We start from the raw sequence: 13,682 nt of genomic DNA on the forward strand, positions 1-13,682 counted from the left end.
GGAAACCTAGGCCCAGAGAGGGCGAGTGACTTGCCCACGACCACACAGCAAATGTACAGCAGAGCTGGGCAGAAAGCCGGACCTCCTGCCTCCCACTCCCATCCTAGCCTCTTTCCACAGCACTGAGGGACTGGGCAAGATGTTCTCACTTACCTGCTCTGGGTGAAGAGGGAGGGGAGCCAGAGAGAGGTTGACAGCTGTCAGCAGACAACACTTAACCTAAACTGACAATTTAATTGTGAAAATGTGGACAAGGTACAGTTATATGTAAGGAAATCCAGACGGTCTGGGCCCCTGGGGAGCCTCAGCCAGCACCCCAGTTGCCGGGGAAACAGAGAGGATTGGAAATGATGTCACTAGACTCGGAGGCTGAGGTATGGGGGATGGGCTACCCAGTCATCTCTTTGGGACCAGATGGGGCTGTGGTCCTGGCCACAGGCTGTCATTCTCCTGGTTAACTCTTTCCCTTACAAACGGGGCAGAAGGGATCTCCAGAGCAGGGTGGTGACTTCCCCAAGGTCACACAGAGTCAATGACCTGAGCTTCCCTCATTAGGTGACCATGTCTATTCATCTAGTAGGCCGCAGGGCCTGGTCAGAGTCATCTGAGTCCCCATGCCCAGCACAGGGCCTTGCCAAGAGCAGAGCTCAACTCTGTAGTGAGGGCTACTTGGTCCCTGTATAGAATGGGGTGTCCAGGCCACTTCAGGATGTGACACTTGTGAAGTCATAGTAGCCTTAGATGAGGAGGAACCCTGAGCAGTGCTCCCTGGTTCAGGGGCCACTGAGCTCAGAAAGAGCAGGTCACCAAGCCAAGGTCACCAGCAGGTTGGGGCAGCACTGTGCTCACCCTGAGTCATGCCCCATGGGTATGACACCTTATATGATCCTTACTCAGGGAGGAGTGATCCCTTTCACTGCCGCCCCCTCAGCCCTGGGCCAGAGATCCAGGCCTTGGGAAGTCCCCATTGTCTAAAGCATCTTCTCTGAATCCCCAGCTCCTGACCCAAGGCTGATGGTCAACCAAAGCATCAATAACAATGCTTAACTGCCCTTAGCATTGCCCCTACTGGGTGCCTGGCTCTATGTTCCCTATCAGAAATATTTACAACTGTATGGGCTGGGAGTCACTGTTCTCAGCAGGCCAGAAAACAGAGGCTGAGAGGGGTTTGGGGGGGGCTGTCACATGCCCTCCTACACATAGCCGGAAAGTCAAAAGCTGGGACTTACACCCCAGGTCATTCTGCACCTAAAAACTGTGACCGCCTTCTCCTCTGGCTCTTAGATCCTCCCACACTGGACCCTTAAGGAAGGGGGTGGCTGAGTGTTTGCCTGCCCAGCCTCCCTCCCACTTCCTTTTTTTCCCCTAAAGATGTTATTTATTTATTTATTTATTTGAGAGAGAGAGAGAGAGAGAGAGAGAGAGGGTGCACACACGAGGGGCGGGGAGGGGCAGAGGGAGAGGGAGAAGCAGACTCCCTGCTGAGCAGGGAGCCCTATGGATGAGGGGCTCAATCCCAGGGCCCCAGGATCACAACCTGAGCTGACTGAGCCACCCAGGTGCCCCATCTCCCTTCCTTCTGATGGTAAAAGCACCCCACCCTTGCCATCCCCCCACTTTCGGAGTTTCTAGCGAATAGTCACAGAGACCAGTCATCTGCTAGAAGGCCTGGCCTTTTGGAGAATTCCATCTTCCTAGCCATATTATATGACCCAACTGGACCAAACAGAGCTGTTGTCCTCAATTTGCATAAATAGGTTCTGGGAGGGAGCACTTAGCTCCCCTTTGGAATGCAAGCTCTAAAACTGTATAATTCCCCAGAGCTTCCAGCAACCAGATTGCCTGCCTTGTGAGGAAGACCAGGAGACTGAGGAAGGAAGAGAAGAAACAGGCAGGAGAGTGGGGGAAGTCATTTGAGTCCCTGACCACACCCCTGTCCCTCCCAGGTGTGTGGGCCAGGGGATCCGTGTTCCTTAGGCTCCTAGGAAGTGGGTCTTTAGGCTCTTGCAATAGGAGCCGTCCTGACTCTTATTTCTGCGATGAGTTATGCCATTGTGATAGGAGGTACAGGATTAATAGAAGTGTAATAAAAGTTCTTGTCCTCCAGGAACTAACAATCTGGCTAGGAGAGAGAGGAGAGAGTACAGTTCTGGGTTCTATCCCTACTCTGTCTCAGACTTGCTGTGTGTTCTTTCCCCTCGCTGGCCTGTAATTTCCCTACTTTTCACATGGGCAGGGGTGGTGGTGGGAGGTGGATATTGGGTGCAATGTTCTGCAAGATCCTCTCCAGATCTATGCAACTACTTAAAAAAAAAATCAAAAACATATCATTGAGATATACCTTCACCCTTTTAAAGCGTACGGTTCAGTGGTTTTTAGTATGCAACCATCCCCACTATGTAATTTCAGAACATTTCCATCATCCCTAAAAGAAATCCCACACCGATCACTCCCCATTCCACTCACCGCCTCAGCCCCTAGCAACTACTAATTTCCTTTTTGTTTCTATAGATTTTCCTAGTCCAGACATTTCAAGTTCATTTTCAAGTTCATCCATGTTTTGGCATATACCAGTACTTTTTCATCTCTTCTTATAACTGGATAATATATCATCGTATGGATATATCCCATTTTGTTTATCCATTCATCAGTTAATGGACATTTGGGTTGTTTCCACTTTTTGGCTATCATGAATAATGCTGCTAAGAATGGTCACGTACAATCTTTGTATGAAATATATGCTTTCAATTCTCTTGCATATATACCTAGGAGTAGAATTGCTGGATTATGGGGTGAGTCTATATAACTTTTGGTGAATTGCCAAATTGTTTTCCACAGCGGCTGCACCATTTTACATGTCTTCCCACACGGTACGAAGGTTCCAGTTTTCCACATCTTCAGCAGCACTTACTGTTTTCTAACTTTTTTATTCTGGCCATCCTAGTGAATATGAAGTGGTTTCTCATTGTGGTTGTGATTTGCATTTCCCCGGTAACTAATGATTGAGCATCTTTTCCTGTGCTTGTTGGCCATTTGTAGATCTCCTTTGGAGAAATATTTATTCAAATCTTTTGCTCATTTAAAAAATTGGGTTATCATTCAAAAAAAGTATTGTTGAATTGTAGGAGTTCTTTATATACACTGGAGATTAGGATGCTATATCTTTACTGGATACATTACTTGCAAGTATTTTCTCCCATTATGTAGGTTGTCTTTTTACTTTCTTGATAGTGTCTTTTGAAGCACAAATTTAAAAATTATTATAAAGTCCAGTTTCCCTATCTTTTCCTTTGTTTGCTTGTGTTTTTGGTGTACATCTTAGAAATTATTGTCTTATCCAAGGCTGCAAAGATGCACACCTGTGTGGTTTTCTAAGGGCTTTCTGGCTTTTGCTCTTAGTTAGGTCTTTGATCCATTTTGAGTTAATCTTTGTAAATGGTGTGAGGTAGGGGTCCAACTTCATGCTTTTGCATGTGGATATCCAGTTGTCCAGCACCATTTATCAAAAAGACTTTTTTCAGGGCGCCTGGGTGGCTCAGTCGTTAAGCGTCTGCCTTCGGCTCAGGTCATGATCTCAGGGTCCTGGGATTGAGTCCCGCATCTCGGGCTCCCTGCTCAGTGGGAAGCCTGCTTCTCCCTCTCCCACTCCCCCTGCTTGTGTTCCGTCTCTCTCTGTCAAATAAGTAAAGTTTAAAAAAAAAAAAAAAAAGAAGACTGTTTTTTTCTCCCTTGAATTGTTTCGGCTCTCTTATTAAAAATTAATTGGTCATAAATGTATGGGTTTATTTATGTCATTACCTTTTAAGTGACATCCAAGAGTAAGTTATAGTAAGGTCTGCATCGTCACAACTGTGTGACAAGGAGTGTGGAAAAGAGAGGAGAACAAGTGAGAAATGTGGAATCCTATGGAGTGGATCCAGTATAACCCCAGGAAACTGCTTTCTTTTGTCTTTTAAGGAAAAGCACAAGCGGTACCTGGGTGGCGCAGTTGGTTGGGCATCTGATGCTTGGTTTCGGCTCAGATCATGGGCTCAGGGCCCTGGGCTCAGGCCCCACTGGGGCTCTGCACTGGGCTTGGAGTCTCCTTGAGACTCTCTTTGCCCCTCCTCCTCATGCTGTCTCTCTCTCTCTCTCAAATAAATAAATATTTTTATTTTTTTTAAGATTTTATTTATTTATTTGAGAGAGAGAGAGAAAGCACATGAGAGGGGGGAGGGTCAGAGGGAGAAGCAGACTCCCCGCTGAGCGGGGAGCCCCATGGAGGACTCGATCCCGGGACTCGATCCCGGGACTCCAGGATCATGACCTGAGCCGAAGGCAGTCTTAACCGACGGAGCCACCCAGGCGCCCTAAATAAGTATTTTTAAAAAAGAGCACAATATGTTATACTGAACACATTCTCTCTTTTATTTTTTATTTTTATTTCTTTGAGCAGGCACCACAACAAACATGGGGCCTGAATTCATGACCCTGAGATCAAGAGTTGTATGCTCTCCCGACTGATCGAGCCAGGGGCCCCTGAACACATTCTCGTTGTAAAAAATACCAACGTCTGGATATCCCTGAGCCTCAGTTTCTCTTCTGTCCCGTCTAAGCCCTAGAGCTGGTGTAAGGCTCAAAATGAGAAGGAGGAAGCAGAAGGGGGTTCCAGGTGGGGTCAAGGACACAAGCGATGGTTTGGAAGCTAGAAAGTGTCGGGGGCGATGTTGGGGGAGGAGCAGTAAGAAGTCTGTACGGGGTGGGGGCATGTTGAAAGGCTGCCTCTCTTGTTCTTAGGTTGATGGAAAACCAAAAACTCTGGTGCCTGCGTCATAGCACAACTCAGAAGACACCTCCCATGTCCCCCTCGGGAGCCCCATGGCAGAGAGGCCCAGCTAGGACATCCACGGAGGCCTCCGAACCGCAGGGCTAGCAGCAAGCAGGCTGCACGTGTCCTGATGCTGTTGGCTGCGCTCAGTCTGGGGGTGGTGGGGCTGTGCAAGAGAGAGCAAGGTGGTTGGGGTCCAGCGGGGGTGGGGTGGGTGGGGGGCTGGGCCTTCTGTGTCTTACTTTGTGGTTAAGTGAGCAAAACATGCAGATGCTCAGGGAGAAGAATGTGCAGGAGGGTAAGAAGAAACTACCATTAGTGGAGCACCTACTATTTCCCAGAGGCACACTGTGACGTTCATCTCAGCTCAGGACCGCCCAGAGGAACCGGAACTAGGATCATCCCCATTGCACAGAACCTGAAACTGGCTCCGAGAGAAGGATACATCTGCCCCAGATGATAGGTGGCAGAGCTAGGCTCTGAGCCCTGTTCCATCTGTCCTACAGCACATGCTTTTCCTTTCATGCCCTAGCTACCCTGGAGAAAAGGGGGGAAAGAAAGAAGGGGGGCAGGATAGAAAGAGGCCCGGCTTGGGGAGAGTCACCCCGGAAGGAAAATAAAGAGAGACAAAAAATAAAAAAACAAGAGTGGAAAGAGTGTGAGGCTGCAGCCGAGGCCTGGAGCGGGTCCTTGGGGAGCAGCGGAGGGCGGGGATGGCCGGGAACCAGCTCACCGAACCTGGAGCCAAGAACCATGCTTGGCCTGAGACCTGGTGGAAAAGTTCTCACCTCAAGGCACTGAAGTGGGGAAGCTGGCGTGGGGCGGCGGCGGGGGGGGGGGGGGTGGGGGGGCGTGGTTGCTGTGCAGGGTCTGCTTGGGAGGAGGGTGGCAGGGCCGGATGGCCAGGGGGCTGCCAAGCAGGGCTCTTCGCACATCGTCCAGCTCAGATAAGCCCCGTGGCTGCTGAGCTTGGCAGGCCCTTGCTCCTGGACATGCAGAGCAGCAGGCCTCGGGGGCCGGGAGGCCAGGAGCCATGACCAGGCCTTCTGGGGACACTGGTTGTTCTTAGCATGGACCTGTTAATGCGGCCTGCAAGGAGCGTGGCTATAGTTTCTTCTCTAAACCAGGACCCTGGAGAGTGAGTGGGGACAGCAAGCGCACACAGAGAGGCATGGCCCCCAGCCTCTAGGCCTGTTCCTGCTGCAGCTGTCCCCCGGTTCCCTTCATCCACACTGGCCTTCCTCTGCACACACCTAGGGCCTCGACATGGTCTGGCACAGCCCGCTTTAGGCCATCACCACCAGCTCGCCACACCCCTTCATTGTTTCTCCTCGCCCTCCGAACTCAGCTCCAGCCACGCCAGGGCCTTCAATACCCGCTGTGCTTTTCTCCCCAGCACCGATGACAATCACAGTCATGAAAGAAATTCTTCATTGTGTGTTTGATTAAAAGTCTGTCTCCCTTGCTAAGGGCAGGGCTGGATCCTGAACACCCAGCCAAAGGCCCCAGTGCTTCAGTAAATAAATCAGCTCCCAGGACCCCCTGTATGGCCACTCACTTGGGGGCCATCCTGTAATTTGGGGTTCTTTCCTATATGAGGAAAGGAAAGGAAGCTAATCCTCAAAAGAATAACTTTCTGGGTACAAGGTGCACTTCTGATTTCTTCCACGGGCTCTGAGCTCGGCCGGGGAGAGCCTGTGCGCCCATCCCTTCTCTTCCCCAGCCTCTAGGCTAGCTTGGGGCCGGAAGGAGGGGCTCCAGTTGGATTTACTGAGGAGCGATCACAATGTGAATAGCATCGCGGCAGATTCCAAGAAGTCCAAACCAGAAGGAACCCTAGAGATCATGAGATAACACGCCAAGTGCAAGCCCTGGGGTATTGCAGGCACAAAAAAATACTGGTGTTCCTTCTTTTAGAGGCCCTCTTGTCCAATCAACCATCTTTCTTTTGTTGTTATTGTTATTTCTTAGGTGTGCAATTCAGTGGATTTTAGTATAGCCGCAAAGTTGTGCAACCATCACTACTATCTAATTCTAGAACATTCTCATCAACCCAGAAAGAAACCCCGTCACCCACCTGACGTCCCATAGCCAGCCAGCAGCCGAGCCAAGACTGGAGCCTCGGGCTCCCGACACGCAGTGTGCTTGGTTGGGCAGCATGTCTGGGTTCTCTCTGGTCCCCCCGGGCACCATCTGGAGCCTGACATGAAAGAGCTGTTCAATAAAGGCCGAACAGGTGAGATGAGACTGTACCCCCCTCCAGCTATGCCCCCCAACGGCTCAGAGCCCACCTGCACCCACAATGGAGCTGAGGTTCTTTGGAGGCACAGGAGACACTCCTGGCGGTCACTTCAAGGGTGTACACTGCTTCCCACCATCGCCAGGGTCCTTTCATGGCTGCGGATGTCCTTCCCCCAAGTGACCGCATGGCCTCCGCTCGCCTCCTGCAGCATTCCCGAAGGCCTCCTCCTCAGGGTCACCTGTGCTGACCACCCTATTTAAAAGTGCAGAAGGGCCCTGCTAACACTCTGATGCTACCCTCCAGGTGAACTTTACCTCCACAGCGCTTACCATCCTCCACCGGACAGACTGTATCCTTCACTTCTTCCTCTGGTTACTGTCTGTCTTCCCCTACGAGAGTTCAGCTCCTTGAGGGCAGGGGTCTCTGTCCGCTTTGCTGCCGGCTGTCCCCCGGCTCCCAAACATGCCTGTTACACAGGCGTTCCATAACGCCACTGACTGAATGAGTGCATGATACAATGAATGGTTAGCTGTGGTTGCATTTTATTCTTATCAGCAATAGTTAGGGGAGGGATTATTATCCTTGTGCACAGATGTATCTTTGTCCACTCGGGCTGCTATAACAAAACACCATAGACCGGATGGCTTCAACAGCACACATTTATATTCCTCACAGTTCTGCATGCTGGGAAGTCCAAGATCAAGGTGCTGACAGATTGGTTCTTGGTGAGGGCCCTCTTCCCCACCTGCAGATGGCCACCATCTCATTGTGTGATCACGTGACCTCTCCGGGCACACACGGGGGAGAGAGAGACAGAGAGTGAGCTCTGATCTCTCTTCCTCTTGTAAAGACACGAATCTCATCATGGGGGCCCACCTTCATGACCTCATCTAATTACCTCCCAAAAGCTCTACCCCACATACCATCATGCTGGGGGGTGGGGACCAAACATTTGAATTTGGGGGGGGGGGGGGGTGAATACGAACATCCAGTCCATCATAAATGGCAAGCTGAGGTCCAGAAAGATCATCTGGCAACCAGAGGCAGACCATTACTGCCACACCCTTGGTCCTGTCAGGGAAGGCTGGGGTGGGCTCAACGTGGGCATGAGGAAGCAGGGGCCAGACCTCCCAGGTTTGCCATTGTCCTTAGGGCCCCAGAAAGCAGAGTCAGTCTCTGAGCCCAGCCTCTACCCCTTCCTGCAGTAATTTAGCCGCTTTCACATTCCATGCCTTAGCCAAAATGGAAAAAGAAAGAAAGGAAAAAAGGCAGTGTTATTTTTTAAAATGGCCTTAGCTCTGTGAGCTCCAACATGGAAAAGGCTGTCCATGATGTCATGGGCCCCGAGGCCCTCTGGGCAACGTTACTGACACTTCATACGGTGGGCCGGGCCCAGGGTCCACACACTCCTCTTGCCAGAGCTACGTGAGCCCTCGGGCAGGCACAGGCTCCATCTACAAGCCTGGGCCGGACCCCCTGAGTCAGGGTGGAGCCAGGCAAGCAGGGGGTACCCCGGAGCAATAACCTAGTATAGCAACTCCCTCTGCGTCATCCACGGGGGGTCTTTAAGATCCACTTCTCACGGGATCTAAGGCAGCCTTGAGACACACAGAGGACAAGCACTCTGCTCTGTGTCTTTCCATGGGGGAGCAGAGCGCAGAGTGGGGTGGTGCCCTGCACGCGGTCACACAGTCATCGAGTGGTGGAGAGCTGGAACCCCATTCTCTGATTCTAAGTTCTATGGCTCACTTGAAAGGAGAGGGCATGGTCTTTGCCCACAAGAAGCCGGCAGACTGGTAAAGGCTACGGGGGAACGCCTGGGCCAAGTTTAAGTCTTCATTTTACAGTGGAAGAAACTGAGAGGGCAGGGACTGGCCCAAGATCACACAGTTGACCCACAGACCTGGCAGCGTTGGTTGCAGGCTCTGGACTCCTAGCTGGGAGTGTTTCTTCCTATAACCTGCATTTAAACAGTTCCGTTTGGGCAGAAGCTGTGCTGTTCCGGAAGAGACGCCAGGCCTCTCCAGCCTCCGGTCTAAAGCTGTCTTCCAGGATCTGCTGTCAAGGCTTGTTCCTCAGGGAACAGCTGTTGGCCAAAGGAGGCGAGGTATTGATCATGGCTGGGGCTGGGGGAGTGTGGCTGAGGCCCCAGGGAGGGAGAAGGGATGGGAACGGGCAATGGAACTTTCTCAGAGATGCAAACTAAATATAAAAACTATATTTAGTTTGCTTTTGCTTATCTGTGTTTTCTAATCTTTCTGCACTTACATAATTCATTTTTTTATTTGAAAATGATGAACTATTTAATTGAACTATTTAATTGATGAACTATTTAATTGAAAATTGTCTGGGAGGGGCGCCTGGGTGGCTCAGTCATTAAGCTTCTGCCTTCGGCTCAGGTCATGATCCCAGGGTCCTGGGATCAAGCCCTACATCGGGCTCCCTGCTCAGCGGGAAGCCTGCTTCTCCCTCTCCCGCTCCCCCTGCTTGTGTTCCCTCTCTCGCTGTGTCTCTCTCTGTCAAATAAATAAATAACATCTTAAAAAAAAAAGAAAAGAAAAGAAAAGAAAATGGTCTGGGAATCCAGGGCTGCCTCAGTCCTGACTGATTGTGTGAACTTGAGTGGGTCCCTACCTCTCTCTAGGCCTTTCTTAGAAATGCCAGTAATGAGGTTGCCCCACGAGAAGTAAATGAATCCAAAAGGCTCCCTGGCTCAGGACACAGCTCTCTCGCCTGGTCATCACAGATACCGACCCGTCCAAAGAAAAGAACACAGCGACCCAGGAATGAGGTGTTCAGAGAAAAGCCAAGGTTCAGAGAAGCCCGCGTGTGTATGTCCAATGCTGTCCAGAAGGGAAGAGTTACTGTCTGAGGATGCCCATCGGGTCCCCACCGAGGGCCTCTCTGCTCAGAGTGGAAATGGTTCATCAGGCTTCACCAAGGCCTGTGTGAACAATCCTCTGCACTAGTCGCCCTCGCCCCTTCGGTCATATTCTGGGCCCACTGGGCAACAGTTTCGCAGAGACTCGGCTGCCAGGAGGGAAGGAGACTGGGGGAGGGGACGAGAGCAGTCCTGCCCGTGGAAAGGGAGATTGTTCCGTGTTGGATATAACGGTGATGGGAGGAGGCATCGATCTTGAGGGACATGGTTAGGGTCAGCCTGTTCGACCTCTCTGGGGGTCCTGAGAAAGCTCAACGTCAGGACCGGGCAGGTGAGGGCCAGATGCCAGGCTGGTCTATCACCCAGGACCTGCCACCAGTGAACGTGTTAAATGATTTTAATATGTGTACAGTGTTTAGAATAGTGCTTGGCATAAAAAAATGAGCTAATAGAAACTGCTAGGTAAAAGTTAACTGTGGCCTATCTGGCCAGCAGGATGGAACTGGAAGTCTAAAGAGAAAAGGGTGTCTTGACCCCCGCTATCTGCCCAGTTGGGGATCATCTCCAGGAGGCTCACAGCAGCCCTGCCCCCTATGGACACCGAGAGGGCACCCAGTTGACTGTTCTGAAATGTAGTACCACTTTCTGGTCTTCCCCTGCCAACTCCCCTCTGATGTCTGGGCCCAAGGGAGGAATCACTGGCTCTCCACCCCTGAATCATCTCCGCACCCACCACCCATCACTCACCTCCTGTCGGCACTGAGCTAAACCTCAGCGGCCAGGAATTCTAGGTCAGGCTGGGACCCCCCAGTGTCAGGCTGGGAGGTGCTCAGTATGGGCCTTACTTGCCCTTCCGCTAAAGCTCACAGGGGGGGAAACTGAGGCCCAAAGAGGGAGAGGGACCCCCTTCTACCTCCTGTCTCCAGTTTGCATAGCCAGGGAGCTGCTGGCTGGGCTGGAGCTGGGCTCAGGCCCCAGGGCTTTCTCCCGGCCTCCTCTGCTCTTTGCTTAGGAGACTATGTTCCCCCCTCTTTTGTAGCCACACCTCACCTGGTCTTCGTTTGCTCCATCCTCTGCGGCTCTGTCTGGGATGATTCTCACCGAGCAGGGTCAGTCCCCCGGGGAGCAGGCAGCTAACGAGCTTCAGATGTCTGGGCCAAAATGCTTCACGGCAGGCGGCCGCTCAGATGTTGGCGCTGCTTGCGGAGGCCTGGCCAGTGGCGGTGGCGCACGGAGGACGCATCTTCCCTCCACTGCTCACTTAACTCCCTGCCTGGATGCGGCAGGTGCCACCGTTTCTCCCCAGGGTCCCTGGCTGGGGTGGTTATTTCAAGATCTGGAAACGGACTGGGAGGCTGGAGGACAAGGGCATTTTGAGCATTTGGGAACAATTTCTTCTTCTTTCAAAACTTTTCTGGGTCCAGAGCTGGTCTTTGCACTGAGGTAGCCCCAGGGAGGTGCCCAGCTCCCGGCACACTCTGGGTGGGGCACAAACACCATCTTCTCTGACCTCACAGGAACCCTGCCAGGCTAGGTCTGTCACCATCCACTTGACGGATGAAGAAGGGGAGGTGCAGAGAGGTGAGGTGCCTTGTACAAGGTCACACAGCCCAGGAATGGTCAAGCTGGGGTTCTAGCCGACCTCTGCCAGAGCCCATGCTCTTCCCTACAGCAAACTGACACGTTTCCAGAAGACCAAGATGGTATGTTGTGGTTTCAAAACTGCGTTAATGGTGAGGATCTGTGGGCTGCCCTGGGGTTTCAGATACCGAGGCCGCGTCTGCAGCTAACTCCCTCCTCCATCTGGACGAGACAGCAGATTTCACATGTACAAAATATGGATCATCATCTCGACTTCAGGTGAGGTAATACCAGTTGCCATCATAACATCCTCAGCCATGCCTGGAACACATTCTGGGAGCCAGACCCTCTGCTGGAGACTTTCTGTTGGCTACCTGTTAACGAGCTGAGATTCCAGAGCTCTGCCACTTACTAGCTGTGTGACCCTGGGCAGGTAACTTTACCTCTCTGTGCCTCCATTTCCTCATCTGTGGAATGAGGATAATATTAGTTCCTGTCTCATAGAGTGCTGAAATTAAATTAGTTAATATTTGTAAGGGGCTTAGAAGGCTGGCTGGCATAGGGTACACACCAAGCATATGTGTTCGTGGATAATGGGCTTTGAGACCGGCCTTCGAATTTTCCCTGAAGTGCAGATGTGGAAAACTGAGGTAGCAGCACAGTGATTCTCAAACTTAGCGTGCGTCAGAGTCACCCAGAGAGTTCATGAAAATATTAAACTCTGGGAAACACTGCCAGGGTTTCTGGTTCGGGTAAGTCCAGGTTGGGGCCTGAGAATGGGCATTTCTGGCATGGTCCCAGCTGGGGCCCATACCGCTGCTCCAGCGCCCACACCGTGACAGCTGGAGTTGAGCTCTCGCAGAGCTGAGCATGGTCCCCGCTATGCCAGGGCCAGTGCGGGCCGGTGACCCAGCGCTTCTGCAAGTGATTCCAGAGAGCAGAAAGGGGGTTGGACCGGGAGCCCCGGGGTTCTCGTCCTGAATTCGCTCCCAACTCCCTGTGGGACTGACCCAAGTCCTCTTCCCCCTGCAGCCTTGGTTTTCTCCTCGGGCCCACAGGGGTCTCGGCAATCCTTGCTCATAGGGCTCCGCGACCCTCTAAACAGAGCCTGGTGTCACTCCGACTGCAGCAAGAACGATGAGAGTGGGATGGGGGAGGTGTCAGGGCCACCGTGCTCACTACCATCTTTCACTGCCCGCCCTTTCCTCTCCCCGTGCTGAGGGCTGTAGCTCATTCCCTTGACTTCTTTCTGGAAGCCGAGTTGGGAAGATGGAGGCCACACTGGCCCCCACGCCCCACGGCGCTCGCTGGGCAGAGGGCAGTGTGTTTGCCGTGGCCGCAGGCTGCATAAAGGGGCCTGTGTTCCGGCCGCTCACCTCCCACTGTGCGCCCGGTGGTTTTCTATTTCAGTTGCTGTAAAAATATCACCTTTGATCTCAGCTTGTGGCTCTTAAAAAAAGAAGAAACCACCAACAGGCTGGGTTTTCATTCTCCCTGGCCCCTTCTCCCTCTCACCTCCGCTCCTTGCTCACCTCCCCTCCTCCCTTTTGCTCCCCAGGCTTCCTCTCCTCTCTGGAGCACCAGCACCCTAGCTGGACAGAGCACCTTAGCAATCAGCTTACGGCTCTGAGTGCCTCCCCGAGGTCCCTGTCCCGGGCTGTTTGCTGGGGGGACAGGGTAAGTGCGGGTGTGTGTGGAGGAGACTGCCCCTTGCCCTCTGCTCCGGCTGCCAACCGTCTCCGCGGTTCCCTGTCTGTGCTTCTCCAGCAACGCTGTCAGACACCCAGTACCAATCAAAGCCCTGCATCTGTGGAGGCTTGGGGTTTTCCCCACAGTAGAGTGAGAACAGCTAGTGGGGCCTAAATACTTACATGGCGCCATCTGCTCAGCCCAGACAGCAGCCCAGATTTGCCTGGAGGAGTAGCCTTCAGGCCTGATGGGTCTAACATCCCACCTCCGGGCTCAGCAGGCACAAAGACCAGCCCTCCTCCCAAGCACACTCACGTACATCCTTGCCCCTTTCCTCGCTACAAACTCAGGCATTTGTGCCCACAGGCCCCCCAGATTCTGGCCTCTACTCTGGCCTTCCTGAGACATTCTTGGGCCTACTCACTTCACACTGAGGTCCCTGACCCGGGAAGTCACCTTCTCACCCACCGGGTTCCTCTTGT

Source organism: Callorhinus ursinus, unplaced genomic scaffold, assembly GCF_003265705.2.
Source record: "Callorhinus ursinus isolate GAN/ISIS: 27379988/994484 unplaced genomic scaffold, GSC_fseal_2.0 scaffold35, whole genome shotgun sequence".
In the NCBI taxonomy this organism is placed as follows: Eukaryota; Metazoa; Chordata; class Mammalia; order Carnivora; family Otariidae; genus Callorhinus; species Callorhinus ursinus.